The sequence below is a fragment of the Ambystoma mexicanum genome, chromosome 5q (assembly GCF_040938575.1).
Source record: "Ambystoma mexicanum isolate Mex_15411 chromosome 5q, UKY_AmexF1_1, whole genome shotgun sequence".
NCBI lineage: Eukaryota > Metazoa > Chordata > Amphibia > Caudata > Ambystomatidae > Ambystoma > Ambystoma mexicanum.
In genome coordinates this window covers 527,258,728-527,286,089 of record NC_090933.1, presented here as the reverse complement: position 1 = coordinate 527,286,089, position 27,362 = coordinate 527,258,728, and the positions used below count along the sequence as shown (strand labels likewise).

The following is a 27,362-nucleotide window of genomic DNA, read 5'->3' as shown; positions in this document are numbered from 1 at the left end:
CTTTAAGATCATTTGCTCAGAAGGGGAATTAGCTCAGATGGTAGAGCGCTCGCTTTGCATGCGAGAGGTAGCGGGATCGATGCCCGCATTCTCCAGCAAGAAACTTTTCTTTCATTTGACTTTTTTTATTCAAAACTCTTAAATCCTCGCAAATGAGGCATGCGCTGCTGGCTTCAGGGTGTTTACTATCATCCCAAAAGTCTTCCGTCCATTTTCTACTATGCCAAAACGTTACACATTTCTGCACCAAGGCTGGCAGCTGGCGTGAAACTATGCAACAGAGAGAAATAAAATGAGAAGCAAGCACCTTCTCTATTCAGCTCTCGGGTCTATGGGGCCGGCATTTAAAGTCTCCGACCAGCAGGCACGTTCGGGACTACACAGCGCCCCCCAGCAAAATAATAGCCTGCACCCACCCTCTACTCCCGCATATAACTTTGGCAGAAGTTTGAACAAAATTCCAGGATCCACCCCTGATGGGACTCGAACCCACGATCCTTGGTTTAAGTAGGCCACTGCCTTATCCATAAGGCCACTGGGGCCGCTCAGCCAACAGCTCGAGAGTTCTTTCTTTTCCTCTTCTCTCACTGGTGTCACCTGTACTGGCCCACTGATAACTACAGGAGCATTGGATCACGTCCAAAGCTGCACTGTCCCATAACACGCGTGCAACCTGCACCTGCTTGCACTCGGCTGGACACTTCCGCTTTATGGGACACACGTTGGAAAGTGGACTCCGTTTCCAGACCTCAATCTTCCCTGTTTAGTATTCTGACGCTCTATTGGAAAATATGTCCATCTGGTAAAAATGACAAATGCACTCCAAAGCTGGGCCTTTGGCTCCAAGCAGCGTGCAAGTGGCCTTAAACAGCAGGCAAGCACCTTCTCAATTCAGCTCTCGGGTCTATGGGGTTGGTGTGCAGCCTCTTGATCACAAGCGCAGGTCCAGCGTGAAAGGGCGTGGCAGTGGAGTCACTCTGCTATTAAAACCTAGTTGGCCAATCTTCATTGCAATGGATGGCCATCTGCAGCTTTATTTGTAGCTCCATTACTTTTTGTTTTGGGCAAAAAGGTGACATTGTGATTTTTCCCCTGGCAGATGAAGAGAAGCGACTTTATGCACTACAGGTCCCTGGACAGCCAAGCAAGTGCGAGATAAAGACTAAGCTGTCCTTTAAGATCACTTGCGCAGAAGGGGAATTAGCTCAGATGGTAGAGCGCTCGCTTTGCATGCGAGAGGTAGCGGGATCGATGCCCGCATTCTCCAGCAAGAAACTTTTCTTTCATTTGACTTTTTTTATTCAAAACTCTTAAATCCTCGCAAATGAGGCATGCGCTGCTGGCTTCAGGGTGTTTACTATCATCCCAAAAGTCTTCCGTCCATTTTCTACTATGCCAAAACGTTACACATTTCTGCACCAAGGCTGGCAGCTGGCGTGAAACTATGCAACAGAGAGAAATAAAATGAGAAGCAAGCACCTTCTCTATTCAGCTCTCGGGTCTATGGGGCCGGCATTTAAAGTCTCCGACCAGCAGGCACGTTCGGGACTACACAGCGCCCCCCAGCAAAATAATAGCCTGCACCCACCCTCTACTCCCGCATATAACTTTGGCAGAAGTTTGAACAAAATTCCAGGATCCACCCCTGATGGGACTCGAACCCACGATCCTTGGTTTAAGTAGGCCACTGCCTTATCCATAAGGCCACTGGGGCCGCTCAGCCAACAGCTCGAGAGTTCTTTCTTTTCCTCTTCTCTCACTGGTGTCACCTGTACTGGCCCACTGATAACTACAGGAGCATTGGATCACGTCCAAAGCTGCACTGTCCCATAACACGCGTGCAACCTGCACCTGCTTGCACTCGGCTGGACACTTCCGCATTATGGGACACACGTTGGAAAGTGGACTCCGTTTCCAGACCTCAATCTTCCCTGTTTAGTATTCTGACGCTCTATTGGAAAATATGTCCATCTGGTAAAAATGACAAATGCACTCCAAAGCTGGGCCTTTGGCTCCAAGCAGCGTGCAAGTGGCCTTAAACAGCAGGCAAGCACCTTCTCAATTCAGCTCTCGGGTCTATGGGGTTGGTGTGCAGCCTCTTGATCACAAGCGCAGGTCCAGCGTGAAAGGGCGTGGCAGTGGAGTCACTCTGCTATTAAGACCTAGTTGGCCAATCTTCATTGCAATGGATGGCCATCTGCAGCTTTATTTGTAGCTCCATTACTTTTTGTTTTGGGCAAAAAGGTGACATTGTGATTTTTCCCCTGGCAGATGAAGAGAAGCGACTTTATGCACTACAGGTCCCTGGACAGCCAAGCAAGTGCGAGATAAAGACTAAGCTGTCCTTTAAGATCATTTGCTCAGAAGGGGAATTAGCTCAGATGGTAGAGCGCTCGCTTTGCATGCGAGAGGTAGCGGGATCGATGCCCGCATTCTCCAGCAAGAAACTTTTCTTTCATTTGACTTTTTTTATTCAAAACTCTTAAATCCTCGCAAATGAGGCATGCGCTGCTGGCTTCAGGGTGTTTACTATCATCCCAAAAGTCTTCCGTCCATTTTCTACTATGCCAAAACGTTACACATTTCTGCACCAAGGCTGGCAGCTGGCGTGAAACTATGCAACAGGGAGAAATAAAATGAGAAGCAAGCACCTTCTCTATTCAGCTCTCGGGTCTATGGGGCCGGCATTTAAAGTCTCCGACCAGCAGGGCACGTTCGGGACTACACAGCGCCCCCCAGCAAAATAATAGCCTGCACCCACCCTCTACTCCCGCATATAACTTTGGCAGAAGTTTGAACAAAATTCCAGGATCCACCCCTGATGGGACTCGAACCCACGATCCTTGGTTTAAGTAGGCCACTGCCTTATCCATAAGGCCACTGGGGCCGCTCAGCCAACAGCTGGAGAGTTCTTTCTTTTCCTCTTCTCTCACTGGTGTCACCTGTACTGGCCCACTGATAACTACAGGAGCATTGGATCACGTCCAAAGCTGCACTGTCCCATAACACGCGTGCAACCTGCACCTGCTTGCACTCGGCTGGACACTTCCGCATTATGGGACACACGTTGGAAAGTGGACTCCGTTTCCAGACCTCAATCTTCCCTGTTTAGTATTCTGACGCTCTATTGGAAAATATGTCCATCTGGTAAAAATGACAAATGCACTCCAAAGCTGGGCCTTTGGCTCCAAGCAGCGTGCAAGTGGCCTTAAACAGCAGGCAAGCACCTTCTCAATTCAGCTCTCAGGTCTATGGGGTTGGTGTGCAGCCTCTTGATCACAAGCGCAGGTCCAGCGTGAAAGGGCGTGGCAGTGGAGTCACTCTGCTATTAAGACCTAGTTGGCCAATCTTCATTGCAATGGATGGCCATCTGCAGCTTTATTTGTAGCTCCATTACTTTTTGTTTTGGGCAAAAAGGTGACATTGTGATTTTTCCCCTGGCAGATGAAGAGAAGCGACTTTATGCACTACAGGTCCCTGGACAGCCAAGCAAGTGCGAGATAAAGACTAAGCTGTCCTTTAAGATCATTCGCTCAGAAGGGGAATTAGCTCAGATGGTAGAGCGCTCGCTTTGCATGCGAGAGGTAGCGGGATCGATGCCCGCATTCTCCAGCAAGAAACCTTTCTTTCATTTGACTTTTTTTATTCAAAACTCTTAAATCCTCGCAAATGAGGCATGCGCTGCTGGCTTCAGGGTGTTTACTATCATCCCAAAAGTCTTCCGTCCATTTTCTACTATGCCAAAACGTTACACATTTCTGCACCAAGGCTGGCAGCTGGCGTGAAACTATGCAACAGAGAGAAATAAAATGAGAAGCAAGCACCTTCTCTATTCAGCTCTCGGGTCTATGGGGCCGGCATTTAAAGTCTCCGACCAGCAGGCACGTTCGGGACTACACAGCGCCCCCCAGCAAAATAATAGCCTGCACCCACCCTCTACTCCCGCATATAACTTTGGCAGAAGTTTGAACAAAATTCCAGGATCCACCCCTGATGGGACTCGAACCCACGATCCTTGGTTTAAGTAGGCCACTGCCTTATCCATAAGGCCACTGGGGCCGCTCAGCCAACAGCTCGAGAGTTCTTTCTTTTCCTCTTCTCTCACTGGTGTCACCTGTACTGGCCCACTGATAACTACAGGAGCATTGGATCACGTCCAAAGCTGCACTGTCCCATAACACGCGTGCAACCTGCACCTGCTTGCACTCGGCTGGACACTTCCGCTTTATGGGACACACGTTGGAAAGTGGACTCCGTTTCCAGACCTCAATCTTCCCTGTTTAGTATTCTGACGCTCTATTGGAAAATATGTCCATCTGGTAAAAATGACAAATGCACTCCAAAGCTGGGCCTTTGGCTCCAAGCAGCGTGCAAGTGGCCTTAAACAGCAGGCAAGCACCTTCTCAATTCAGCTCTCGGGTCTATGGGGTTGGTGTGCAGCCTCTTGATCACAAGCGCAGGTCCAGCGTGAAAGGGCGTGGCAGTGGAGTCACTCTGCTATTAAAACCTAGTTGGCCAATCTTCATTGCAATGGATGGCCATCTGCAGCTTTATTTGTAGCTCCATTACTTTTTGTTTTGGGCAAAAAGGTGACATTGTGATTTTTCCCCTGGCAGATGAAGAGAAGCGACTTTATGCACTACAGGTCCCTGGACAGCCAAGCAAGTGCGAGATAAAGACTAAGCTGTCCTTTAAGATCACTTGCGCAGAAGGGGAATTAGCTCAGATGGTAGAGCGCTCGCTTTGCATGCGAGAGGTAGCGGGATCGATGCCCGCATTCTCCAGCAAGAAACTTTTCTTTCATTTGACTTTTTTTATTCAAAACTCTTAAATCCTCGCAAATGAGGCATGCGCTGCTGGCTTCAGGGTGTTTACTATCATCCCAAAAGTCTTCCGTCCATTTTCTACTATGCCAAAACGTTACACATTTCTGCACCAAGGCTGGCAGCTGGCGTGAAACTATGCAACAGAGAGAAATAAAATGAGAAGCAAGCACCTTCTCTATTCAGCTCTCGGGTCTATGGGGCCGGCATTTAAAGTCTCCGACCAGCAGGCACGTTCGGGACTACACAGCGCCCCCCAGCAAAATAATAGCCTGCACCCACCCTCTACTCCCGCATATAACTTTGGCAGAAGTTTGAACAAAATTCCAGGATCCACCCCTGATGGGACTCGAACCCACGATCCTTGGTTTAAGTAGGCCACTGCCTTATCCATAAGGCCACTGGGGCCGCTCAGCCAACAGCTCGAGAGTTCTTTCTTTTCCTCTTCTCTCACTGGTGTCACCTGTACTGGCCCACTGATAACTACAGGAGCATTGGATCACGTCCAAAGCTGCACTGTCCCATAACACGCGTGCAACCTGCACCTGCTTGCACTCGGCTGGACACTTCCGCATTATGGGACACACGTTGGAAAGTGGACTCCGTTTCCAGACCTCAATCTTCCCTGTTTAGTATTCTGACGCTCTATTGGAAAATATGTCCATCTGGTAAAAATGACAAATGCACTCCAAAGCTGGGCCTTTGGCTCCAAGCAGCGTGCAAGTGGCCTTAAACAGCAGGCAAGCACCTTCTCAATTCAGCTCTCGGGTCTATGGGGTTGGTGTGCAGCCTCTTGATCACAAGCGCAGGTCCAGCGTGAAAGGGCGTGGCAGTGGAGTCACTCTGCTATTAAGACCTAGTTGGCCAATCTTCATTGCAATGGATGGCCATCTGCAGCTTTATTTGTAGCTCCATTACTTTTTGTTTTGGGCAAAAAGGTGACATTGTGATTTTTCCCCTGGCAGATGAAGAGAAGCGACTTTATGCACTACAGGTCCCTGGACAGCCAAGCAAGTGCGAGATAAAGACTAAGCTGTCCTTTAAGATCATTTGCTCAGAAGGGGAATTAGCTCAGATGGTAGAGCGCTCGCTTTGCATGCGAGAGGTAGCGGGATCGATGCCCGCATTCTCCAGCAAGAAACTTTTCTTTCATTTGACTTTTTTTATTCAAAACTCTTAAATCCTCGCAAATGAGGCATGCGCTGCTGGCTTCAGGGTGTTTACTATCATCCCAAAAGTCTTCCGTCCATTTTCTACTATGCCAAAACGTTACACATTTCTGCACCAAGGCTGGCAGCTGGCGTGAAACTATGCAACAGAGAGAAATAAAATGAGAAGCAAGCACCTTCTCTATTCAGCTCTCGGGTCTATGGGGCCGGCATTTAAAGTCTCCGACCAGCAGGCACGTTCGGGACTACACAGCGCCCCCCAGCAAAATAATAGCCTGCACCCACCCTCTACTCCCGCATATAACTTTGGCAGAAGTTTGAACAAAATTCCAGGATCCACCCCTGATGGGACTCGAACCCACGATCCTTGGTTTAAGTAGGCCACTGCCTTATCCATAAGGCCACTGGGGCCGCTCAGCCAACAGCTCGAGAGTTCTTTCTTTTCCTCTTCTCTCACTGGTGTCACCTGTACTGGCCCACTGATAACTACAGGAGCATTGGATCACGTCCAAAGCTGCACTGTCCCATAACACGCGTGCAACCTGCACCTGCTTGCACTCGGCTGGACACTTCCGCTTTATGGGACACACGTTGGAAAGTGGACTCCGTTTCCAGACCTCAATCTTCCCTGTTTAGTATTCTGACGCTCTATTGGAAAATATGTCCATCTGGTAAAAATGACAAATGCACTCCAAAGCTGGGCCTTTGGCTCCAAGCAGCGTGCAAGTGGCCTTAAACAGCAGGCAAGCACCTTCTCAATTCAGCTCTCGGGTCTATGGGGTTGGTGTGCAGCCTCTTGATCACAAGCGCAGGTCCAGCGTGAAAGGGCGTGGCAGTGGAGTCACTCTGCTATTAAAACCTAGTTGGCCAATCTTCATTGCAATGGATGGCCATCTGCAGCTTTATTTGTAGCTCCATTACTTTTTGTTTTGGGCAAAAAGGTGACATTGTGATTTTTCCCCTGGCAGATGAAGAGAAGCGACTTTATGCACTACAGGTCCCTGGACAGCCAAGCAAGTGCGAGATAAAGACTAAGCTGTCCTTTAAGATCACTTGCGCAGAAGGGGAATTAGCTCAGATGGTAGAGCGCTCGCTTTGCATGCGAGAGGTAGCGGGATCGATGCCCGCATTCTCCAGCAAGAAACTTTTCTTTCATTTGACTTTTTTTATTCAAAACTCTTAAATCCTCGCAAATGAGGCATGCGCTGCTGGCTTCAGGGTGTTTACTATCATCCCAAAAGTCTTCCGTCCATTTTCTACTATGCCAAAACGTTACACATTTCTGCACCAAGGCTGGCAGCTGGCGTGAAACTATGCAACAGAGAGAAATAAAATGAGAAGCAAGCACCTTCTCTATTCAGCTCTCGGGTCTATGGGGCCGGCATTTAAAGTCTCCGACCAGCAGGGCACGTTCGGGACTACACAGCGCCCCCCAGCAAAATAATAGCCTGCACCCACCCTCTACTCCCGCATATAACTTTGGCAGAAGTTTGAACAAAATTCCAGGATCCACCCCTGATGGGACTCGAACCCACGATCCTTGGTTTAAGTAGGCCACTGCCTTATCCATAAGGCCACTGGGGCCGCTCAGCCAACAGCTCGAGAGTTCTTTCTTTTCCTCTTCTCTCACTGGTGTCACCTGTACTGGCCCACTGATAACTACAGGAGCATTGGATCACGTCCAAAGCTGCACTGTCCCATAACACGCGTGCAACCTGCACCTGCTTGCACTCGGCTGGACACTTCCGCTTTATGGGACACACGTTGGAAAGTGGACTCCGTTTCCAGACCTCAATCTTCCCTGTTTAGTATTCTGACGCTCTATTGGAAAATATGTCCATCTGGTAAAAATGACAAATGCACTCCAAAGCTGGGCCTTTGGCTCCAAGCAGCGTGCAAGTGGCCTTAAACAGCAGGCAAGCACCTTCTCAATTCAGCTCTCGGGTCTATGGGGTTGGTGTGCAGCCTCTTGATCACAAGCGCAGGTCCAGCGTGAAAGGGCGTGGCAGTGGAGTCACTCTGCTATTAAGACCTAGTTGGCCAATCTTCATTGCAATGGATGGCCATCTGCAGCTTTATTTGTAGCTCCATTACTTTTTGTTTTGGGCAAAAAGGTGACATTGTGATTTTTCCCCTGGCAGATGAAGAGAAGCGACTTTATGCACTACAGGTCCCTGGACAGCCAAGCAAGTGCGAGATAAAGACTAAGCTGTCCTTTAAGATCACTTGCGCAGAAGGGGAATTAGCTCAGATGGTAGAGCGCTCGCTTTGCATGCGAGAGGTAGCGGGATCGATGCCCGCATTCTCCAGCAAGAAACTTTTCTTTCATTTGACTTTTTTTATTCAAAACTCTTAAATCCTCGCAAATGAGGCATGCGCTGCTGGCTTCAGGGTGTTTACTATCATCCCAAAAGTCTTCCGTCCATTTTCTACTATGCCAAAACGTTACACATTTCTGCACCAAGGCTGGCAGCTGGCGTGAAACTATGCAACAGAGAGAAATAAAATGAGAAGCAAGCACCTTCTCTATTCAGCTCTCGGGTCTATGGGGCCGGCATTTAAAGTCTCCGACCAGCAGGCACGTTCGGGACTACACAGCGCCCCCCAGCAAAATAATAGCCTGCACCCACCCTCTACTCCCGCATATAACTTTGGCAGAAGTTTGAACAAAATTCCAGGATCCACCCCTGATGGGACTCGAACCCACGATCCTTGGTTTAAGTAGGCCACTGCCTTATCCATAAGGCCACTGGGGCCGCTCAGCCAACAGCTCGAGAGTTCTTTCTTTTCCTCTTCTCTCACTGGTGTCACCTGTACTGGCCCACTGATAACTACAGGAGCATTGGATCACGTCCAAAGCTGCACTGTCCCATAACACGCGTGCAACCTGCACCTGCTTGCACTCGGCTGGACACTTCCGCTTTATGGGACACACGTTGGAAAGTGGACTCCGTTTCCAGACCTCAATCTTCCCTGTTTAGTATTCTGACGCTCTATTGGAAAATATGTCCATCTGGTAAAAATGACAAATGCACTCCAAAGCTGGGCCTTTGGCTCCAAGCAGCGTGCAAGTGGCCTTAAACAGCAGGCAAGCACCTTCTCAATTCAGCTCTCGGGTCTATGGGGTTGGTGTGCAGCCTCTTGATCACAAGCGCAGGTCCAGCGTGAAAGGGCGTGGCAGTGGAGTCACTCTGCTATTAAGACCTAGTTGGCCAATCTTCATTGCAATGGATGGCCATCTGCAGCTTTATTTGTAGCTCCATTACTTTTTGTTTTGGGCAAAAAGGTGACATTGTGATTTTTCCCCTGGCAGATGAAGAGAAGCGACTTTATGCACTACAGGTCCCTGGACAGCCAAGCAAGTGCGAGATAAAGACTAAGCTGTCCTTTAAGATCACTTGCGCAGAAGGGGAATTAGCTCAGATGGTAGAGCGCTCGCTTTGCATGCGAGAGGTAGCGGGATCGATGCCCGCATTCTCCAGCAAGAAACTTTTCTTTCATTTGACTTTTTTTATTCAAAACTCTTAAATCCTCGCAAATGAGGCATGCGCTGCTGGCTTCAGGGTGTTTACTATCATCCCAAAAGTCTTCCGTCCATTTTCTACTATGCCAAAACGTTACACATTTCTGCACCAAGGCTGGCAGCTGGCGTGAAACTATGCAACAGAGAGAAATAAAATGAGAAGCAAGCACCTTCTCTATTCAGCTCTCGGGTCTATGGGGCCGGCATTTAAAGTCTCCGACCAGCAGGCACGTTCGGGACTACACAGCGCCCCCCAGCAAAATAATAGCCTGCACCCACCCTCTACTCCCGCATATAACTTTGGCAGAAGTTTGAACAAAATTCCAGGATCCACCCCTGATGGGACTCGAACCCACGATCCTTGGTTTAAGTAGGCCACTGCCTTATCCATAAGGCCACTGGGGCCGCTCAGCCAACAGCTGGAGAGTTCTTTCTTTTCCTCTTCTCTCACTGGTGTCACCTGTACTGGCCCACTGATAACTACAGGAGCATTGGATCACGTCCAAAGCTGCACTGTCCCATAACACGCGTGCAACCTGCACCTGCTTGCACTCGGCTGGACACTTCCGCATTATGGGACACACGTTGGAAAGTGGACTCCGTTTCCAGACCTCAATCTTACCTGTTTAGTATTCTGACGCTCTATTGGAAAATATGTCCATCTGGTAAAAATGACAAATGCACTCCAAAGCTGGGCCTTTGGCTCCAAGCAGCGTGCAAGTGGCCTTAAACAGCAGGCAAGCACCTTCTCAATTCAGCTCTCAGGTCTATGGGGTTGGTGTGCAGCCTCTTGATCACAAGCGCAGGTCCAGCGTGAAAGGGCGTGGCAGTGGAGTCACTCTGCTATTAAGACCTAGTTGGCCAATCTTCATTGCAATGGATGGCCATCTGCAGCTTTATTTGTAGCTCCATTACTTTTTGTTTTGGGCAAAAAGGTGACATTGTGATTTTTCCCCTGGCAGATGAAGAGAAGCGACTTTATGCACTACAGGTCCCTGGACAGCCAAGCAAGTGCGAGATAAAGACTAAGCTGTCCTTTAAGATCATTCGCTCAGAAGGGGAATTAGCTCAGATGGTAGAGCGCTCGCTTTGCATGCGAGAGGTAGCGGGATCGATGCCCGCATTCTCCAGCAAGAAACTTTTCTTTCATTTGACTTTTTTTATTCAAAACTCTTAAATCCTCGCAAATGAGGCATGCGCTGCTGGCTTCAGGGTGTTTACTATCATCCCAAAAGTCTTCCGTCCATTTTCTACTATGCCAAAACGTTACACATTTCTGCACCAAGGCTGGCAGCTCGCGTGAAACTATGCAACAGAGAGAAATAAAATGAGAAGCAAGCACCTTCTCTATTCAGCTCTCGGGTCTATGGGGCCGGCATTTAAAGTCTCCGACCAGCAGGGCACGTTCGGGACTACACAGCGCCCCCCAGCAAAATAATAGCCTGCACCCACCCTCTACTCCCGCATATAACTTTGGCAGAAGTTTGAACAAAATTCCAGGATCCACCCCTGATGGGACTCGAACCCACGATCCTTGGTTTAAGTAGGCCACTGCCTTATCCATAAGGCCACTGGGGCCGCTCAGCCAACAGCTCGAGAGTTCTTTCTTTTCCTCTTCTCTCACTGGTGTCACCTGTACTGGCCCACTGATAACTACAGGAGCATTGGATCACGTCCAAAGCTGCACTGTCCCATAACACGCGTGCAACCTGCACCTGCTTGCACTCGGCTGGACACTTCCGCATTATGGGACACACGTTGGAAAGTGGACTCCGTTTCCAGACCTCAATCTTCCCTGTTTAGTATTCTGACGCTCTATTGGAAAATATGTCCATCTGGTAAAAATGACAAATGCACTCCAAAGCTGGGCCTTTGGCTCCAAGCAGCGTGCAAGTGGCCTTAAACAGCAGGCAAGCACCTTCTCAATTCAGCTCTCGGGTCTATGGGGTTGGTGTGCAGCCTCTTGATCACAAGCGCAGGTCCAGCGTGAAAGGGCGTGGCAGTGGAGTCACTCTGCTATTAAGACCTAGTTGGCCAATCTTCATTGCAATGGATGGCCATCTGCAGCTTTATTTGTAGCTCCATTACTTTTTGTTTTGGGCAAAAAGGTGACATTGTGATTTTTCCCCTGGCAGATGAAGAGAAGCGACTTTATGCACTACAGGTCCCTGGACAGCCAAGCAAGTGCGAGATAAAGACTAAGCTGTCCTTTAAGATCATTTGCTCAGAAGGGGAATTAGCTCAGATGGTAGAGCGCTCGCTTTGCATGCGAGAGGTAGCGGGATCGATGCCCGCATTCTCCAGCAAGAAACTTTTCTTTCATTTGACTTTTTTTATTCAAAACTCTTAAATCCTCGCAAATGAGGCATGCGCTGCTGGCTTCAGGGTGTTTACTATCATCCCAAAAGTCTTCCGTCCATTTTCTACTATGCCAAAACGTTACACATTTCTGCACCAAGGCTGGCAGCTGGCGTGAAACTATGCAACAGAGAGAAATAAAATGAGAAGCAAGCACCTTCTCTATTCAGCTCTCGGGTCTATGGGGCCGGCATTTAAAGTCTCCGACCAGCAGGCACGTTCGGGACTACACAGCGCCCCCCAGCAAAATAATAGCCTGCACCCACCCTCTACTCCCGCATATAACTTTGGCAGAAGTTTGAACAAAATTCCAGGATCCACCCCTGATGGGACTCGAACCCACGATCCTTGGTTTAAGTAGGCCACTGCCTTATCCATAAGGCCACTGGGGCCGCTCAGCCAACAGCTCGAGAGTTCTTTCTTTTCCTCTTCTCTCACTGGTGTCACCTGTACTGGCCCACTGATAACTACAGGAGCATTGGATCACGTCCAAAGCTGCACTGTCCCATAACACGCGTGCAACCTGCACCTGCTTGCACTCGGCTGGACACTTCCGCTTTATGGGACACACGTTGGAAAGTGGACTCCGTTTCCAGACCTCAATCTTCCCTGTTTAGTATTCTGACGCTCTATTGGAAAATATGTCCATCTGGTAAAAATGACAAATGCACTCCAAAGCTGGGCCTTTGGCTCCAAGCAGCGTGCAAGTGGCCTTAAACAGCAGGCAAGCACCTTCTCAATTCAGCTCTCGGGTCTATGGGGTTGGTGTGCAGCCTCTTGATCACAAGCGCAGGTCCAGCGTGAAAGGGCGTGGCAGTGGAGTCACTCTGCTATTAAAACCTAGTTGGCCAATCTTCATTGCAATGGATGGCCATCTGCAGCTTTATTTGTAGCTCCATTACTTTTTGTTTTGGGCAAAAAGGTGACATTGTGATTTTTCCCCTGGCAGATGAAGAGAAGCGACTTTATGCACTACAGGTCCCTGGACAGCCAAGCAAGTGCGAGATAAAGACTAAGCTGTCCTTTAAGATCACTTGCGCAGAAGGGGAATTAGCTCAGATGGTAGAGCGCTCGCTTTGCATGCGAGAGGTAGCGGGATCGATGCCCGCATTCTCCAGCAAGAAACTTTTCTTTCATTTGACTTTTTTTATTCAAAACTCTTAAATCCTCGCAAATGAGGCATGCGCTGCTGGCTTCAGGGTGTTTACTATCATCCCAAAAGTCTTCCGTCCATTTTCTACTATGCCAAAACGTTACACATTTCTGCACCAAGGCTGGCAGCTGGCGTGAAACTATGCAACAGAGAGAAATAAAATGAGAAGCAAGCACCTTCTCTATTCAGCTCTCGGGTCTATGGGGCCGGCATTTAAAGTCTCCGACCAGCAGGCACGTTCGGGACTACACAGCGCCCCCCAGCAAAATAATAGCCTGCACCCACCCTCTACTCCCGCATATAACTTTGGCAGAAGTTTGAACAAAATTCCAGGATCCACCCCTGATGGGACTCGAACCCACGATCCTTGGTTTAAGTAGGCCACTGCCTTATCCATAAGGCCACTGGGGCCGCTCAGCCAACAGCTCGAGAGTTCTTTCTTTTCCTCTTCTCTCACTGGTGTCACCTGTACTGGCCCACTGATAACTACAGGAGCATTGGATCACGTCCAAAGCTGCACTGTCCCATAACACGCGTGCAACCTGCACCTGCTTGCACTCGGCTGGACACTTCCGCATTATGGGACACACGTTGGAAAGTGGACTCCGTTTCCAGACCTCAATCTTCCCTGTTTAGTATTCTGACGCTCTATTGGAAAATATGTCCATCTGGTAAAAATGACAAATGCACTCCAAAGCTGGGCCTTTGGCTCCAAGCAGCGTGCAAGTGGCCTTAAACAGCAGGCAAGCACCTTCTCAATTCAGCTCTCGGGTCTATGGGGTTGGTGTGCAGCCTCTTGATCACAAGCGCAGGTCCAGCGTGAAAGGGCGTGGCAGTGGAGTCACTCTGCTATTAAGACCTAGTTGGCCAATCTTCATTGCAATGGATGGCCATCTGCAGCTTTATTTGTAGCTCCATTACTTTTTGTTTTGGGCAAAAAGGTGACATTGTGATTTTTCCCCTGGCAGATGAAGAGAAGCGACTTTATGCACTACAGGTCCCTGGACAGCCAAGCAAGTGCGAGATAAAGACTAAGCTGTCCTTTAAGATCATTTGCTCAGAAGGGGAATTAGCTCAGATGGTAGAGCGCTCGCTTTGCATGCGAGAGGTAGCGGGATCGATGCCCGCATTCTCCAGCAAGAAACTTTTCTTTCATTTGACTTTTTTTATTCAAAACTCTTAAATCCTCGCAAATGAGGCATGCGCTGCTGGCTTCAGGGTGTTTACTATCATCCCAAAAGTCTTCCGTCCATTTTCTACTATGCCAAAACGTTACACATTTCTGCACCAAGGCTGGCAGCTGGCGTGAAACTATGCAACAGGGAGAAATAAAATGAGAAGCAAGCACCTTCTCTATTCAGCTCTCGGGTCTATGGGGCCGGCATTTAAAGTCTCCGACCAGCAGGGCACGTTCGGGACTACACAGCGCCCCCCAGCAAAATAATAGCCTGCACCCACCCTCTACTCCCGCATATAACTTTGGCAGAAGTTTGAACAAAATTCCAGGATCCACCCCTGATGGGACTCGAACCCACGATCCTTGGTTTAAGTAGGCCACTGCCTTATCCATAAGGCCACTGGGGCCGCTCAGCCAACAGCTGGAGAGTTCTTTCTTTTCCTCTTCTCTCACTGGTGTCACCTGTACTGGCCCACTGATAACTACAGGAGCATTGGATCACGTCCAAAGCTGCACTGTCCCATAACACGCGTGCAACCTGCACCTGCTTGCACTCGGCTGGACACTTCCGCATTATGGGACACACGTTGGAAAGTGGACTCCGTTTCCAGACCTCAATCTTCCCTGTTTAGTATTCTGACGCTCTATTGGAAAATATGTCCATCTGGTAAAAATGACAAATGCACTCCAAAGCTGGGCCTTTGGCTCCAAGCAGCGTGCAAGTGGCCTTAAACAGCAGGCAAGCACCTTCTCAATTCAGCTCTCAGGTCTATGGGGTTGGTGTGCAGCCTCTTGATCACAAGCGCAGGTCCAGCGTGAAAGGGCGTGGCAGTGGAGTCACTCTGCTATTAAGACCTAGTTGGCCAATCTTCATTGCAATGGATGGCCATCTGCAGCTTTATTTGTAGCTCCATTACTTTTTGTTTTGGGCAAAAAGGTGACATTGTGATTTTTCCCCTGGCAGATGAAGAGAAGCGACTTTATGCACTACAGGTCCCTGGACAGCCAAGCAAGTGCGAGATAAAGACTAAGCTGTCCTTTAAGATCATTTGCTCAGAAGGGGAATTAGCTCAGATGGTAGAGCGCTCGCTTTGCATGCGAGAGGTAGCGGGATCGATGCCCGCATTCTCCAGCAAGAAACTTTTCTTTCATTTGACTTTTTTTATTCAAAACTCTTAAATCCTCGCAAATGAGGCATGCGCTGCTGGCTTCAGGGTGTTTACTATCATCCCAAAAGTCTTCCGTCCATTTTCTACTATGCCAAAACGTTACACATTTCTGCACCAAGGCTGGCAGCTGGCGTGAAACTATGCAACAGAGAGAAATAAAATGAGAAGCAAGCACCTTCTCTATTCAGCTCTCGGGTCTATGGGGCCGGCATTTAAAGTCTCCGACCAGCAGGCACGTTCGGGACTACACAGCGCCCCCCAGCAAAATAATAGCCTGCACCCACCCTCTACTCCCGCATATAACTTTGGCAGAAGTTTGAACAAAATTCCAGGATCCACCCCTGATGGGACTCGAACCCACGATCCTTGGTTTAAGTAGGCCACTGCCTTATCCATAAGGCCACTGGGGCCGCTCAGCCAACAGCTCGAGAGTTCTTTCTTTTCCTCTTCTCTCACTGGTGTCACCTGTACTGGCCCACTGATAACTACAGGAGCATTGGATCACGTCCAAAGCTGCACTGTCCCATAACACGCGTGCAACCTGCACCTGCTTGCACTCGGCTGGACACTTCCGCTTTATGGGACACACGTTGGAAAGTGGACTCCGTTTCCAGACCTCAATCTTCCCTGTTTAGTATTCTGACGCTCTATTGGAAAATATGTCCATCTGGTAAAAATGACAAATGCACTCCAAAGCTGGGCCTTTGGCTCCAAGCAGCGTGCAAGTGGCCTTAAACAGCAGGCAAGCACCTTCTCAATTCAGCTCTCGGGTCTATGGGGTTGGTGTGCAGCCTCTTGATCACAAGCGCAGGTCCAGCGTGAAAGGGCGTGGCAGTGGAGTCACTCTGCTATTAAAACCTAGTTGGCCAATCTTCATTGCAATGGATGGCCATCTGCAGCTTTATTTGTAGCTCCATTACTTTTTGTTTTGGGCAAAAAGGTGACATTGTGATTTTTCCCCTGGCAGATGAAGAGAAGCGACTTTATGCACTACAGGTCCCTGGACAGCCAAGCAAGTGCGAGATAAAGACTAAGCTGTCCTTTAAGATCACTTGCGCAGAAGGGGAATTAGCTCAGATGGTAGAGCGCTCGCTTTGCATGCGAGAGGTAGCGGGATCGATGCCCGCGTTCTCCAGCAAGAAACTTTTCTTTCATTTGACTTTTTTTATTCAAAACTCTTAAATCCTCGCAAATGAGGCATGCGCTGCTGGCTTCAGGGTGTTTACTATCATCCCAAAAGTCTTCCGTCCATTTTCTACTATGCCAAAACGTTACACATTTCTGCACCAAGGCTGGCAGCTGGCGTGAAACTATGCAACAGAGAGAAATAAAATGAGAAGCAAGCACCTTCTCTATTCAGCTCTCGGGTCTATGGGGCCGGCATTTAAAGTCTCCGACCAGCAGGGCACGTTCGGGACTACACAGCGCCCCCCAGCAAAATAATAGCCTGCACCCACCCTCTACTCCCGCATATAACTTTGGCAGAAGTTTGAACAAAATTCCAGGATCCACCCCTGATGGGACTCGAACCCACGATCCTTGGTTTAAGTAGGCCACTGCCTTATCCATAAGGCCACTGGGGCCGCTCAGCCAACAGCTCGAGAGTTCTTTCTTTTCCTCTTCTCTCACTGGTGTCACCTGTACTGGCCCACTGATAACTACAGGAGCATTGGATCACGTCCAAAGCTGCACTGTCCCATAACACGCGTGCAACCTGCACCTGCTTGCACTCGGCTGGACACTTCCGCTTTATGGGACACACGTTGGAAAGTGGACTCCGTTTCCAGACCTCAATCTTCCCTGTTTAGTATTCTGACGCTCTATTGGAAAATATGTCCATCTGGTAAAAATGACAAATGCACTCCAAAGCTGGGCCTTTGGCTCCAAGCAGCGTGCAAGTGGCCTTAAACAGCAGGCAAGCACCTTCTCAATTCAGCTCTCGGGTCTATGGGGTTGGTGTGCAGCCTCTTGATCACAAGCGCAGGTCCAGCGTGAAAGGGCGTGGCAGTGGAGTCACTCTGCTATTAAGACCTAGTTGGCCAATCTTCATTGCAATGGATGGCCATCTGCAGCTTTATTTGTAGCTCCATTACTTTTTGTTTTGGGCAAAAAGGTGACATTGTGATTTTTCCCCTGGCAGATGAAGAGAAGCGACTTTATGCACTACAGGTCCCTGGACAGCCAAGCAAGTGCGAGATAAAGACTAAGCTGTCCTTTAAGATCATTTGCTCAGAAGGGGAATTAGCTCAGATGGTAGAGCGCTCGCTTTGCATGCGAGAGGTAGCGGGATCGATGCCCGCATTCTCCAGCAAGAAACTTTTCTTTCATTTGACTTTTTTTATTCAAAACTCTTAAATCCTCGCAAATGAGGCATGCGCTGCTGGCTTCAGGGTGTTTACTATCATCCCAAAAGTCTTCCGTCCATTTTCTACTATGCCAAAACGTTACACATTTCTGCACCAAGGCTGGCAGCTGGCGTGAAACTATGCAACAGAGAGAAATAAAATGAGAAGCAAGCACCTTCTCTATTCAGCTCTCGGGTCTATGGGGCCGGCATTTAAAGTCTCCGACCAGCAGGGCACGTTCGGGACTACACAGCGCCCCCCAGCAAAATAATAGCCTGCACCCACCCTCTACTCCCGCATATAACTTTGGCAGAAGTTTGAACAAAATTCCAGGATCCACCCCTGATGGGACTCGAACCCACGATCCTTGGTTTAAGTAGGCCACTGCCTTATCCATAAGGCCACTGGGGCCGCTCAGCCAACAGCTGGAGAGTTCTTTCTTTTCCTCTTCTCTCACTGGTGTCACCTGTACTGGCCCACTGATAACTACAGGAGCATTGGATCACGTCCAAAGCTGCACTGTCCCATAACACGCGTGCAACCTGCACCTGCTTGCACTCGGCTGGACACTTCCGCATTATGGGACACACGTTGGAAAGTGGACTCCGTTTCCAGACCTCAATCTTCCCTGTTTAGTATTCTGACGCTCTATTGGAAAATATGTCCATCTGGTAAAAATGACAAATGCACTCCAAAGCTGGGCCTTTGGCTCCAAGCAGCGTGCAAGTGGCCTTAAACAGCAGGCAAGCACCTTCTCAATTCAGCTCTCAGGTCTATGGGGTTGGTGTGCAGCCTCTTGATCACAAGCGCAGGTCCAGCGTGAAAGGGCGTGGCAGTGGAGTCACTCTGCTATTAAGACCTAGTTGGCCAATCTTCATTGCAATGGATGGCCATCTGCAGCTTTATTTGTAGCTCCATTACTTTTTGTTTTGGGCAAAAAGGTGACATTGTGATTTTTCCCCTGGCAGATGAAGAGAAGCGACTTTATGCACTACAGGTCCCTGGACAGCCAAGCAAGTGCGAGATAAAGACTAAGCTGTCCTTTAAGATCATTTGCTCAGAAGGGGAATTAGCTCAGATGGTAGAGCGCTCGCTTTGCATGCGAGAGGTAGCGGGATCGATGCCCGCATTCTCCAGCAAGAAACTTTTCTTTCATTTGACTTTTTTTATTCAAAACTCTTAAATCCTCGCAAATGAGGCATGCGCTGCTGGCTTCAGGGTGTTTACTATCATCCCAAAAGTCTTCCGTCCATTTTCTACTATGCCAAAACGTTACACATTTCTGCACCAAGGCTGGCAGCTGGCGTGAAACTATGCAACAGAGAGAAATAAAATGAGAAGCAAGCACCTTCTCTATTCAGCTCTCGGGTCTATGGGGCCGGCATTTAAAGTCTCCGACCAGCAGGCACGTTCGGGACTACACAGCGCCCCCCAGCAAAATAATAGCCTGCACCCACCCTCTACTCCCGCATATAACTTTGGCAGAAGTTTGAACAAAATTCCAGGATCCACCCCTGATGGGACTCGAACCCACGATCCTTGGTTTAAGTAGGCCACTGCCTTATCCATAAGGCCACTGGGGCCGCTCAGCCAACAGCTCGAGAGTTCTTTCTTTTCCTCTTCTCTCACTGGTGTCACCTGTACTGGCCCACTGATAACTACAGGAGCATTGGATCACGTCCAAAGCTGCACTGTCCCATAACACGCGTGCAACCTGCACCTGCTTGCACTCGGCTGGACACTTCCGCTTTATGGGACACACGTTGGAAAGTGGACTCCGTTTCCAGACCTCAATCTTCCCTGTTTAGTATTCTGACGCTCTATTGGAAAATATGTCCATCTGGTAAAAATGACAAATGCACTCCAAAGCTGGGCCTTTGGCTCCAAGCAGCGTGCAAGTGGCCTTAAACAGCAGGCAAGCACCTTCTCAATTCAGCTCTCGGGTCTATGGGGTTGGTGTGCAGCCTCTTGATCACAAGCGCAGGTCCAGCGTGAAAGGGCGTGGCAGTGGAGTCACTCTGCTATTAAAACCTAGTTGGCCAATCTTCATTGCAATGGATGGCCATCTGCAGCTTTATTTGTAGCTCCATTACTTTTTGTTTTGGGCAAAAAGGTGACATTGTGATTTTTCCCCTGGCAGATGAAGAGAAGCGACTTTATGCACTACAGGTCCCTGGACAGCCAAGCAAGTGCGAGATAAAGACTAAGCTGTCCTTTAAGATCACTTGCGCAGAAGGGGAATTAGCTCAGATGGTAGAGCGCTCGCTTTGCATGCGAGAGGTAGCGGGATCGATGCCCGCATTCTCCAGCAAGAAACTTTTCTTTCATTTGACTTTTTTTATTCAAAACTCTTAAATCCTCGCAAATGAGGCATGCGCTGCTGGCTTCAGGGTGTTTACTATCATCCCAAAAGTCTTCCGTCCATTTTCTACTATGCCAAAACGTTACACATTTCTGCACCAAGGCTGGCAGCTGGCGTGAAACTATGCAACAGAGAGAAATAAAATGAGAAGCAAGCACCTTCTCTATTCAGCTCTCGGGTCTATGGGGCCGGCATTTAAAGTCTCCGACCAGCAGGCACGTTCGGGACTACACAGCGCCCCCCAGCAAAATAATAGCCTGCACCCACCCTCTACTCCCGCATATAACTTTGGCAGAAGTTTGAACAAAATTCCAGGATCCACCCCTGATGGGACTCGAACCCACGATCCTTGGTTTAAGTAGGCCACTGCCTTATCCATAAGGCCACTGGGGCCGCTCAGCCAACAGCTCGAGAGTTCTTTCTTTTCCTCTTCTCTCACTGGTGTCACCTGTACTGGCCCACTGATAACTACAGGAGCATTGGATCACGTCCAAAGCTGCACTGTCCCATAACACGCGTGCAACCTGCACCTGCTTGCACTCGGCTGGACACTTCCGCTTTATGGGACACACGTTGGAAAGTGGACTCCGTTTCCAGACCTCAATCTTCCCTGTTTAGTATTCTGACGCTCTATTGGAAAATATGTCCATCTGGTAAAAATGACAAATGCACTCCAAAGCTGGGCCTTTGGCTCCAAGCAGCGTGCAAGTGGCCTTAAACAGCAGGCAAGCACCTTCTCAATTCAGCTCTCGGGTCTATGGGGTTGGTGTGCAGCCTCTTGATCACAAGCGCAGGTCCAGCGTGAAAGGGCGTGGCAGTGGAGTCACTCTGCTATTAAAACCTAGTTGGCCAATCTTCATTGCAATGGATGGCCATCTGCAGCTTTATTTGTAGCTCCATTACTTTTTGTTTTGGGCAAAAAGGTGACATTGTGATTTTTCCCCTGGCAGATGAAGAGAAGCGACTTTATGCACTACAGGTCCCTGGACAGCCAAGCAAGTGCGAGATAAAGACTAAGCTGTCCTTTAAGATCACTTGCGCAGAAGGGGAATTAGCTCAGATGGTAGAGCGCTCGCTTTGCATGCGAGAGGTAGCGGGATCGATGCCCGCATTCTCCAGCAAGAAACTTTTCTTTCATTTGACTTTTTTTATTCAAAACTCTTAAATCCTCGCAAATGAGGCATGCGCTGCTGGCTTCAGGGTGTTTACTATCATCCCAAAAGTCTTCCGTCCATTTTCTACTATGCCAAAACGTTACACATTTCTGCACCAAGGCTGGCAGCTCGCGTGAAACTATGCAACAGAGAGAAATAAAATGAGAAGCAAGCACCTTCTCTATTCAGCTCTCGGGTCTATGGGGCCGGCATTTAAAGTCTCCGACCAGCAGGGCACGTTCGGGACTACACAGCGCCCCCCAGCAAAATAATAGCCTGCACCCACCCTCTACTCCCGCATATAACTTTGGCAGAAGTTTGAACAAAATTCCAGGATCCACCCCTGATGGGACTCGAACCCACGATCCTTGGTTTAAGTAGGCCACTGCCTTATCCATAAGGCCACTGGGGCCGCTCAGCCAACAGCTCGAGAGTTCTTTCTTTTCCTCTTCTCTCACTGGTGTCACCTGTACTGGCCCACTGATAACTACAGGAGCATTGGATCACGTCCAAAGCTGCACTGTCCCATAACACGCGTGCAACCTGCACCTGCTTGCACTCGGCTGGACACTTCCGCTTTATGGGACACACGTTGGAAAGTGGACTCCGTTTCCAGACCTCAATCTTCCCTGTTTAGTATTCTGACGCTCTATTGGAAAATATGTCCATCTGGTAAAAATGACAAATGCACTCCAAAGCTGGGCCTTTGGCTCCAAGCAGCGTGCAAGTGGCCTTAAACAGCAGGCAAGCACCTTCTCAATTCAGCTCTCGGGTCTATGGGGTTGGTGTGCAGCCTCTTGATCACAAGCGCAGGTCCAGCGTGAAAGGGCGTGGCAGTGGAGTCACTCTGCTATTAAAACCTAGTTGGCCAATCTTCATTGCAATGGATGGCCATCTGCAGCTTTATTTGTAGCTCCATTACTTTTTGTTTTGGGCAAAAAGGTGACATTGTGATTTTTCCCCTGGCAGATGAAGAGAAGCGACTTTATGCACTACAGGTCCCTGGACAGCCAAGCAAGTGCGAGATAAAGACTAAGCTGTCCTTTAAGATCACTTGCGCAGAAGGGGAATTAGCTCAGATGGTAGAGCGCTCGCTTTGCATGCGAGAGGTAGCGGGATCGATGCCCGCATTCTCCAGCAAGAAACTTTTCTTTCATTTGACTTTTTTTATTCAAAACTCTTAAATCCTCGCAAATGAGGCATGCGCTGCTGGCTTCAGGGTGTTTACTATCATCCCAAAAGTCTTCCGTCCATTTTCTACTATGCCAAAACGTTACACATTTCTGCACCAAGGCTGGCAGCTGGCGTGAAACTATGCAACAGAGAGAAATAAAATGAGAAGCAAGCACCTTCTCTATTCAGCTCTCGGGTCTATGGGGCCGGCATTTAAAGTCTCCGACCAGCAGGGCACGTTCGGGACTACACAGCGCCCCCCAGCAAAATAATAGCCTGCACCCACCCTCTACTCCCGCATATAACTTTGGCAGAAGTTTGAACAAAATTCCAGGATCCACCCCTGATGGGACTCGAACCCACGATCCTTGGTTTAAGTAGGCCACTGCCTTATCCATAAGGCCACTGGGGCCGCTCAGCCAACAGCTCGAGAGTTCTTTCTTTTCCTCTTCTCTCACTGGTGTCACCTGTACTGGCCCACTGATAACTACAGGAGCATTGGATCACGTCCAAAGCTGCACTGTCCCATAACACGCGTGCAACCTGCACCTGCTTGCACTCGGCTGGACACTTCCGCTTTATGGGACACACGTTGGAAAGTGGACTCCGTTTCCAGACCTCAATCTTCCCTGTTTAGTATTCTGACGCTCTATTGGAAAATATGTCCATCTGGTAAAAATGACAAATGCACTCCAAAGCTGGGCCTTTGGCTCCAAGCAGCGTGCAAGTGGCCTTAAACAGCAGGCAAGCACCTTCTCAATTCAGCTCTCGGGTCTATGGGGTTGGTGTGCAGCCTCTTGATCACAAGCGCAGGTCCAGCGTGAAAGGGCGTGGCAGTGGAGTCACTCTGCTATTAAGACCTAGTTGGCCAATCTTCATTGCAATGGATGGCCATCTGCAGCTTTATTTGTAGCTCCATTACTTTTTGTTTTGGGCAAAAAGGTGACATTGTGATTTTTCCCCTGGCAGATGAAGAGAAGCGACTTTATGCACTACAGGTCCCTGGACAGCCAAGCAAGTGCGAGATAAAGACTAAGCTGTCCTTTAAGATCATTTGCTCAGAAGGGGAATTAGCTCAGATGGTAGAGCGCTCGCTTTGCATGCGAGAGGTAGCGGGATCGATGCCCGCATTCTCCAGCAAGAAACTTTTCTTTCATTTGACTTTTTTTATTCAAAACTCTTAAATCCTCGCAAATGAGGCATGCGCTGCTGGCTTCAGGGTGTTTACTATCATCCCAAAAGTCTTCCGTCCATTTTCTACTATGCCAAAACGTTACACATTTCTGCACCAAGGCTGGCAGCTGGCGTGAAACTATGCAACAGAGAGAAATAAAATGAGAAGCAAGCACCTTCTCTATTCAGCTCTCGGGTCTATGGGGCCGGCATTTAAAGTCTCCGACCAGCAGGGCACGTTCGGGACTACACAGCGCCCCCCAGCAAAATAATAGCCTGCACCCACCCTCTACTCCCGCATATAACTTTGGCAGAAGTTTGAACAAAATTCCAGGATCCACCCCTGATGGGACTCGAACCCACGATCCTTGGTTTAAGTAGGCCACTGCCTTATCCATAAGGCCACTGGGGCCGCTCAGCCAACAGCTGGAGAGTTCTTTCTTTTCCTCTTCTCTCACTGGTGTCACCTGTACTGGCCCACTGATAACTACAGGAGCATTGGATCACGTCCAAAGCTGCACTGTCCCATAACACGCGTGCAACCTGCACCTGCTTGCACTCGGCTGGACACTTCCGCATTATGGGACACACGTTGGAAAGTGGACTCCGTTTCCAGACCTCAATCTTCCCTGTTTAGTATTCTGACGCTCTATTGGAAAATATGTCCATCTGGTAAAAATGACAAATGCACTCCAAAGCTGGGCCTTTGGCTCCAAGCAGCGTGCAAGTGGCCTTAAACAGCAGGCAAGCACCTTCTCAATTCAGCTCTCAGGTCTATGGGGTTGGTGTGCAGCCTCTTGATCACAAGCGCAGGTCCAGCGTGAAAGGGCGTGGCAGTGGAGTCACTCTGCTATTAAGACCTAGTTGGCCAATCTTCATTGCAATGGATGGCCATCTGCAGCTTTATTTGTAGCTCCATTACTTTTTGTTTTGGGCAAAAAGGTGACATTGTGATTTTTCCCCTGGCAGATGAAGAGAAGCGACTTTATGCACTACAGGTCCCTGGACAGCCAAGCAAGTGCGAGATAAAGACTAAGCTGTCCTTTAAGATCATTCGCTCAGAAGGGGAATTAGCTCAGATGGTAGAGCGATCGCTTTGCATGCGAGAGGTAGCGGGATCGATGCCCGCATTCTCCAGCAAGAAACTTTTCTTTCATTTGACTTTTTTTATTCAAAACTCTTAAATCCTCGCAAATGAGGCATGCGCTGCTGGCTTCAGGGTGTTTACTATCATCCCAAAAGTCTTCCGTCCATTTTCTACTATGCCAAAACGTTACACATTTCTGCACCAAGGCTGGCAGCTCGCGTGAAACTATGCAACAGAGAGAAATAAAATGAGAAGCAAGCACCTTCTCTATTCAGCTCTCGGGTCTATGGGGCCGGCATTTAAAGTCTCCGACCAGCAGGGCACGTTCGGGACTACACAGCGCCCCCCAGCAAAATAATAGCCTGCACCCACCCTCTACTCCCGCATATAACTTTGGCAGAAGTTTGAACAAAATTCCAGGATCCACCCCTGATGGGACTCGAACCCACGATCCTTGGTTTAAGTAGGCCACTGCCTTATCCATAAGGCCACTGGGGCCGCTCAGCCAACAGCTCGAGAGTTCTTTCTTTTCCTCTTCTCTCACTGGTGTCACCTGTACTGGCCCACTGATAACTACAGGAGCATTGGATCACGTCCAAAGCTGCACTGTCCCATAACACGCGTGCAACCTGCACCTGCTTGCACTCGGCTGGACACTTCCGCATTATGGGACACACGTTGGAAAGTGGACTCCGTTTCCAGACCTCAATCTTCCCTGTTTAGTATTCTGACGCTCTATTGGAAAATATGTCCATCTGGTAAAAATGACAAATGCACTCCAAAGCTGGGCCTTTGGCTCCAAGCAGCGTGCAAGTGGCCTTAAACAGCAGGCAAGCACCTTCTCAATTCAGCTCTCGGGTCTATGGGGTTGGTGTGCAGCCTCTTGATCACAAGCGCAGGTCCAGCGTGAAAGGGCGTGGCAGTGGAGTCACTCTGCTATTAAGACCTAGTTGGCCAATCTTCATTGCAATGGATGGCCATCTGCAGCTTTATTTGTAGCTCCATTACTTTTTGTTTTGGGCAAAAAGGTGACATTGTGATTTTTCCCCTGGCAGATGAAGAGAAGCGACTTTATGCACTACAGGTCCCTGGACAGCCAAGCAAGTGCGAGATAAAGACTAAGCTGTCCTTTAAGATCATTTGCTCAGAAGGGGAATTAGCTCAGATGGTAGAGCGCTCGCTTTGCATGCGAGAGGTAGCGGGATCGATGCCCGCATTCTCCAGCAAGAAACTTTTCTTTCATTTGACTTTTTTTATTCAAAACTCTTAAATCCTCGCAAATGAGGCATGCGCTGCTGGCTTCAGGGTGTTTACTATCATCCCAAAAGTCTTCCGTCCATTTTCTACTATGCCAAAACGTTACACATTTCTGCACCAAGGCTGGCAGCTGGCGTGAAACTATGCAACAGAGAGAAATAAAATGAGAAGCAAGCACCTTCTCTATTCAGCTCTCGGGTCTATGGGGCCGGCATTTAAAGTCTCCGACCAGCAGGCACGTTCGGGACTACACAGCGCCCCCCAGCAAAATAATAGCCTGCACCCACCCTCTACTCCCGCATATAACTTTGGCAGAAGTTTGAACAAAATTCCAGGATCCACCCCTGATGGGACTCGAACCCACGATCCTTGGTTTAAGTAGGCCACTGCCTTATCCATAAGGCCACTGGGGCCGCTCAGCCAACAGCTCGAGAGTTCTTTCTTTTCCTCTTCTCTCACTGGTGTCACCTGTACTGGCCCACTGATAACTACAGGAGCATTGGATCACGTCCAAAGCTGCACTGTCCCATAACACGCGTGCAACCTGCACCTGCTTGCACTCGGCTGGACACTTCCGCTTTATGGGACACACGTTGGAAAGTGGACTCCGTTTCCAGACCTCAATCTTCCCTGTTTAGTATTCTGACGCTCTATTGGAAAATATGTCCATCTGGTAAAAATGACAAATGCACTCCAAAGCTGGGCCTTTGGCTCCAAGCAGCGTGCAAGTGGCCTTAAACAGCAGGCAAGCACCTTCTCAATTCAGCTCTCGGGTCTATGGGGTTGGTGTGCAGCCTCTTGATCACAAGCGCAGGTCCAGCGTGAAAGGGCGTGGCAGTGGAGTCACTCTGCTATTAAAACCTAGTTGGCCAATCTTCATTGCAATGGATGGCCATCTGCAGCTTTATTTGTAGCTCCATTACTTTTTGTTTTGGGCAAAAAGGTGACATTGTGATTTTTCCCCTGGCAGATGAAGAGAAGCGACTTTATGCACTACAGGTCCCTGGACAGCCAAGCAAGTGCGAGATAAAGACTAAGCTGTCCTTTAAGATCACTTGCGCAGAAGGGGAATTAGCTCAGATGGTAGAGCGCTCGCTTTGCATGCGAGAGGTAGCGGGATCGATGCCCGCATTCTCCAGCAAGAAACTTTTCTTTCATTTGACTTTTTTTATTCAAAACTCTTAAATCCTCGCAAATGAGGCATGCGCTGCTGGCTTCAGGGTGTTTACTATCATCCCAAAAGTCTTCCGTCCATTTTCTACTATGCCAAAACGTTACACATTTCTGCACCAAGGCTGGCAGCTGGCGTGAAACTATGCAACAGAGAGAAATAAAATGAGAAGCAAGCACCTTCTCTATTCAGCTCTCGGGTCTATGGGGCCGGCATTTAAAGTCTCCGACCAGCAGGGCACGTTCGGGACTACACAGCGCCCCCCAGC

General features: G+C 49.0%; 23 non-coding genes across 23 annotated transcripts; all 23 read left to right on the top strand.

Annotated features, from left to right (window-relative positions):
• Positions 1–22: 22 nt before the first annotated feature.
• Positions 23–95, top strand: TRNAA-UGC (transfer RNA alanine (anticodon UGC)). Its single transcript has one exon. It is a non-coding gene; the product is annotated as a tRNA-Ala (tRNA).
• A 1,099-nt stretch (positions 96–1,194) lies between these two features.
• TRNAA-UGC (transfer RNA alanine (anticodon UGC)) lies at positions 1,195–1,267 on the top strand. The gene has a single exon. It is a non-coding gene; the product is annotated as a tRNA-Ala (tRNA).
• A 1,099-nt stretch (positions 1,268–2,366) lies between these two features.
• TRNAA-UGC (transfer RNA alanine (anticodon UGC)) lies at positions 2,367–2,439 on the top strand. Its single transcript has one exon. It is a non-coding gene; the product is annotated as a tRNA-Ala (tRNA).
• A 1,100-nt stretch (positions 2,440–3,539) lies between these two features.
• Positions 3,540–3,612, top strand: TRNAA-UGC (transfer RNA alanine (anticodon UGC)). Its single transcript has one exon. It is a non-coding gene; the product is annotated as a tRNA-Ala (tRNA).
• Positions 3,613–4,711: 1,099 nt separating this feature from the next.
• Positions 4,712–4,784, top strand: TRNAA-UGC (transfer RNA alanine (anticodon UGC)). The gene has a single exon. It is a non-coding gene; the product is annotated as a tRNA-Ala (tRNA).
• A 1,099-nt stretch (positions 4,785–5,883) lies between these two features.
• On the top strand, positions 5,884–5,956 carry TRNAA-UGC (transfer RNA alanine (anticodon UGC)). Its single transcript has one exon. It is a non-coding gene; the product is annotated as a tRNA-Ala (tRNA).
• Positions 5,957–7,055: 1,099 nt separating this feature from the next.
• TRNAA-UGC (transfer RNA alanine (anticodon UGC)) lies at positions 7,056–7,128 on the top strand. Its single transcript has one exon. It is a non-coding gene; the product is annotated as a tRNA-Ala (tRNA).
• Positions 7,129–8,228: 1,100 nt separating this feature from the next.
• TRNAA-UGC (transfer RNA alanine (anticodon UGC)) lies at positions 8,229–8,301 on the top strand. Its single transcript has one exon. It is a non-coding gene; the product is annotated as a tRNA-Ala (tRNA).
• A 1,099-nt stretch (positions 8,302–9,400) lies between these two features.
• TRNAA-UGC (transfer RNA alanine (anticodon UGC)) lies at positions 9,401–9,473 on the top strand. The gene has a single exon. It is a non-coding gene; the product is annotated as a tRNA-Ala (tRNA).
• Positions 9,474–10,572: 1,099 nt separating this feature from the next.
• TRNAA-UGC (transfer RNA alanine (anticodon UGC)) lies at positions 10,573–10,645 on the top strand. The gene has a single exon. It is a non-coding gene; the product is annotated as a tRNA-Ala (tRNA).
• Positions 10,646–11,745: 1,100 nt separating this feature from the next.
• Positions 11,746–11,818, top strand: TRNAA-UGC (transfer RNA alanine (anticodon UGC)). Its single transcript has one exon. It is a non-coding gene; the product is annotated as a tRNA-Ala (tRNA).
• A 1,099-nt stretch (positions 11,819–12,917) lies between these two features.
• On the top strand, positions 12,918–12,990 carry TRNAA-UGC (transfer RNA alanine (anticodon UGC)). Its single transcript has one exon. It is a non-coding gene; the product is annotated as a tRNA-Ala (tRNA).
• Positions 12,991–14,089: 1,099 nt separating this feature from the next.
• Positions 14,090–14,162, top strand: TRNAA-UGC (transfer RNA alanine (anticodon UGC)). Its single transcript has one exon. It is a non-coding gene; the product is annotated as a tRNA-Ala (tRNA).
• A 1,100-nt stretch (positions 14,163–15,262) lies between these two features.
• TRNAA-UGC (transfer RNA alanine (anticodon UGC)) lies at positions 15,263–15,335 on the top strand. The gene has a single exon. It is a non-coding gene; the product is annotated as a tRNA-Ala (tRNA).
• A 2,272-nt stretch (positions 15,336–17,607) lies between these two features.
• On the top strand, positions 17,608–17,680 carry TRNAA-UGC (transfer RNA alanine (anticodon UGC)). Its single transcript has one exon. It is a non-coding gene; the product is annotated as a tRNA-Ala (tRNA).
• Positions 17,681–18,780: 1,100 nt separating this feature from the next.
• On the top strand, positions 18,781–18,853 carry TRNAA-UGC (transfer RNA alanine (anticodon UGC)). The gene has a single exon. It is a non-coding gene; the product is annotated as a tRNA-Ala (tRNA).
• Positions 18,854–19,952: 1,099 nt separating this feature from the next.
• Positions 19,953–20,025, top strand: TRNAA-UGC (transfer RNA alanine (anticodon UGC)). The gene has a single exon. It is a non-coding gene; the product is annotated as a tRNA-Ala (tRNA).
• A 1,099-nt stretch (positions 20,026–21,124) lies between these two features.
• On the top strand, positions 21,125–21,197 carry TRNAA-UGC (transfer RNA alanine (anticodon UGC)). Its single transcript has one exon. It is a non-coding gene; the product is annotated as a tRNA-Ala (tRNA).
• A 1,100-nt stretch (positions 21,198–22,297) lies between these two features.
• On the top strand, positions 22,298–22,370 carry TRNAA-UGC (transfer RNA alanine (anticodon UGC)). The gene has a single exon. It is a non-coding gene; the product is annotated as a tRNA-Ala (tRNA).
• A 1,100-nt stretch (positions 22,371–23,470) lies between these two features.
• TRNAA-UGC (transfer RNA alanine (anticodon UGC)) lies at positions 23,471–23,543 on the top strand. Its single transcript has one exon. It is a non-coding gene; the product is annotated as a tRNA-Ala (tRNA).
• Positions 23,544–24,643: 1,100 nt separating this feature from the next.
• TRNAA-UGC (transfer RNA alanine (anticodon UGC)) lies at positions 24,644–24,716 on the top strand. Its single transcript has one exon. It is a non-coding gene; the product is annotated as a tRNA-Ala (tRNA).
• Positions 24,717–25,816: 1,100 nt separating this feature from the next.
• On the top strand, positions 25,817–25,889 carry TRNAA-UGC (transfer RNA alanine (anticodon UGC)). The gene has a single exon. It is a non-coding gene; the product is annotated as a tRNA-Ala (tRNA).
• Positions 25,890–26,988: 1,099 nt separating this feature from the next.
• On the top strand, positions 26,989–27,061 carry TRNAA-UGC (transfer RNA alanine (anticodon UGC)). The gene has a single exon. It is a non-coding gene; the product is annotated as a tRNA-Ala (tRNA).
• Positions 27,062–27,362: the final 301 nt, after the last annotated feature.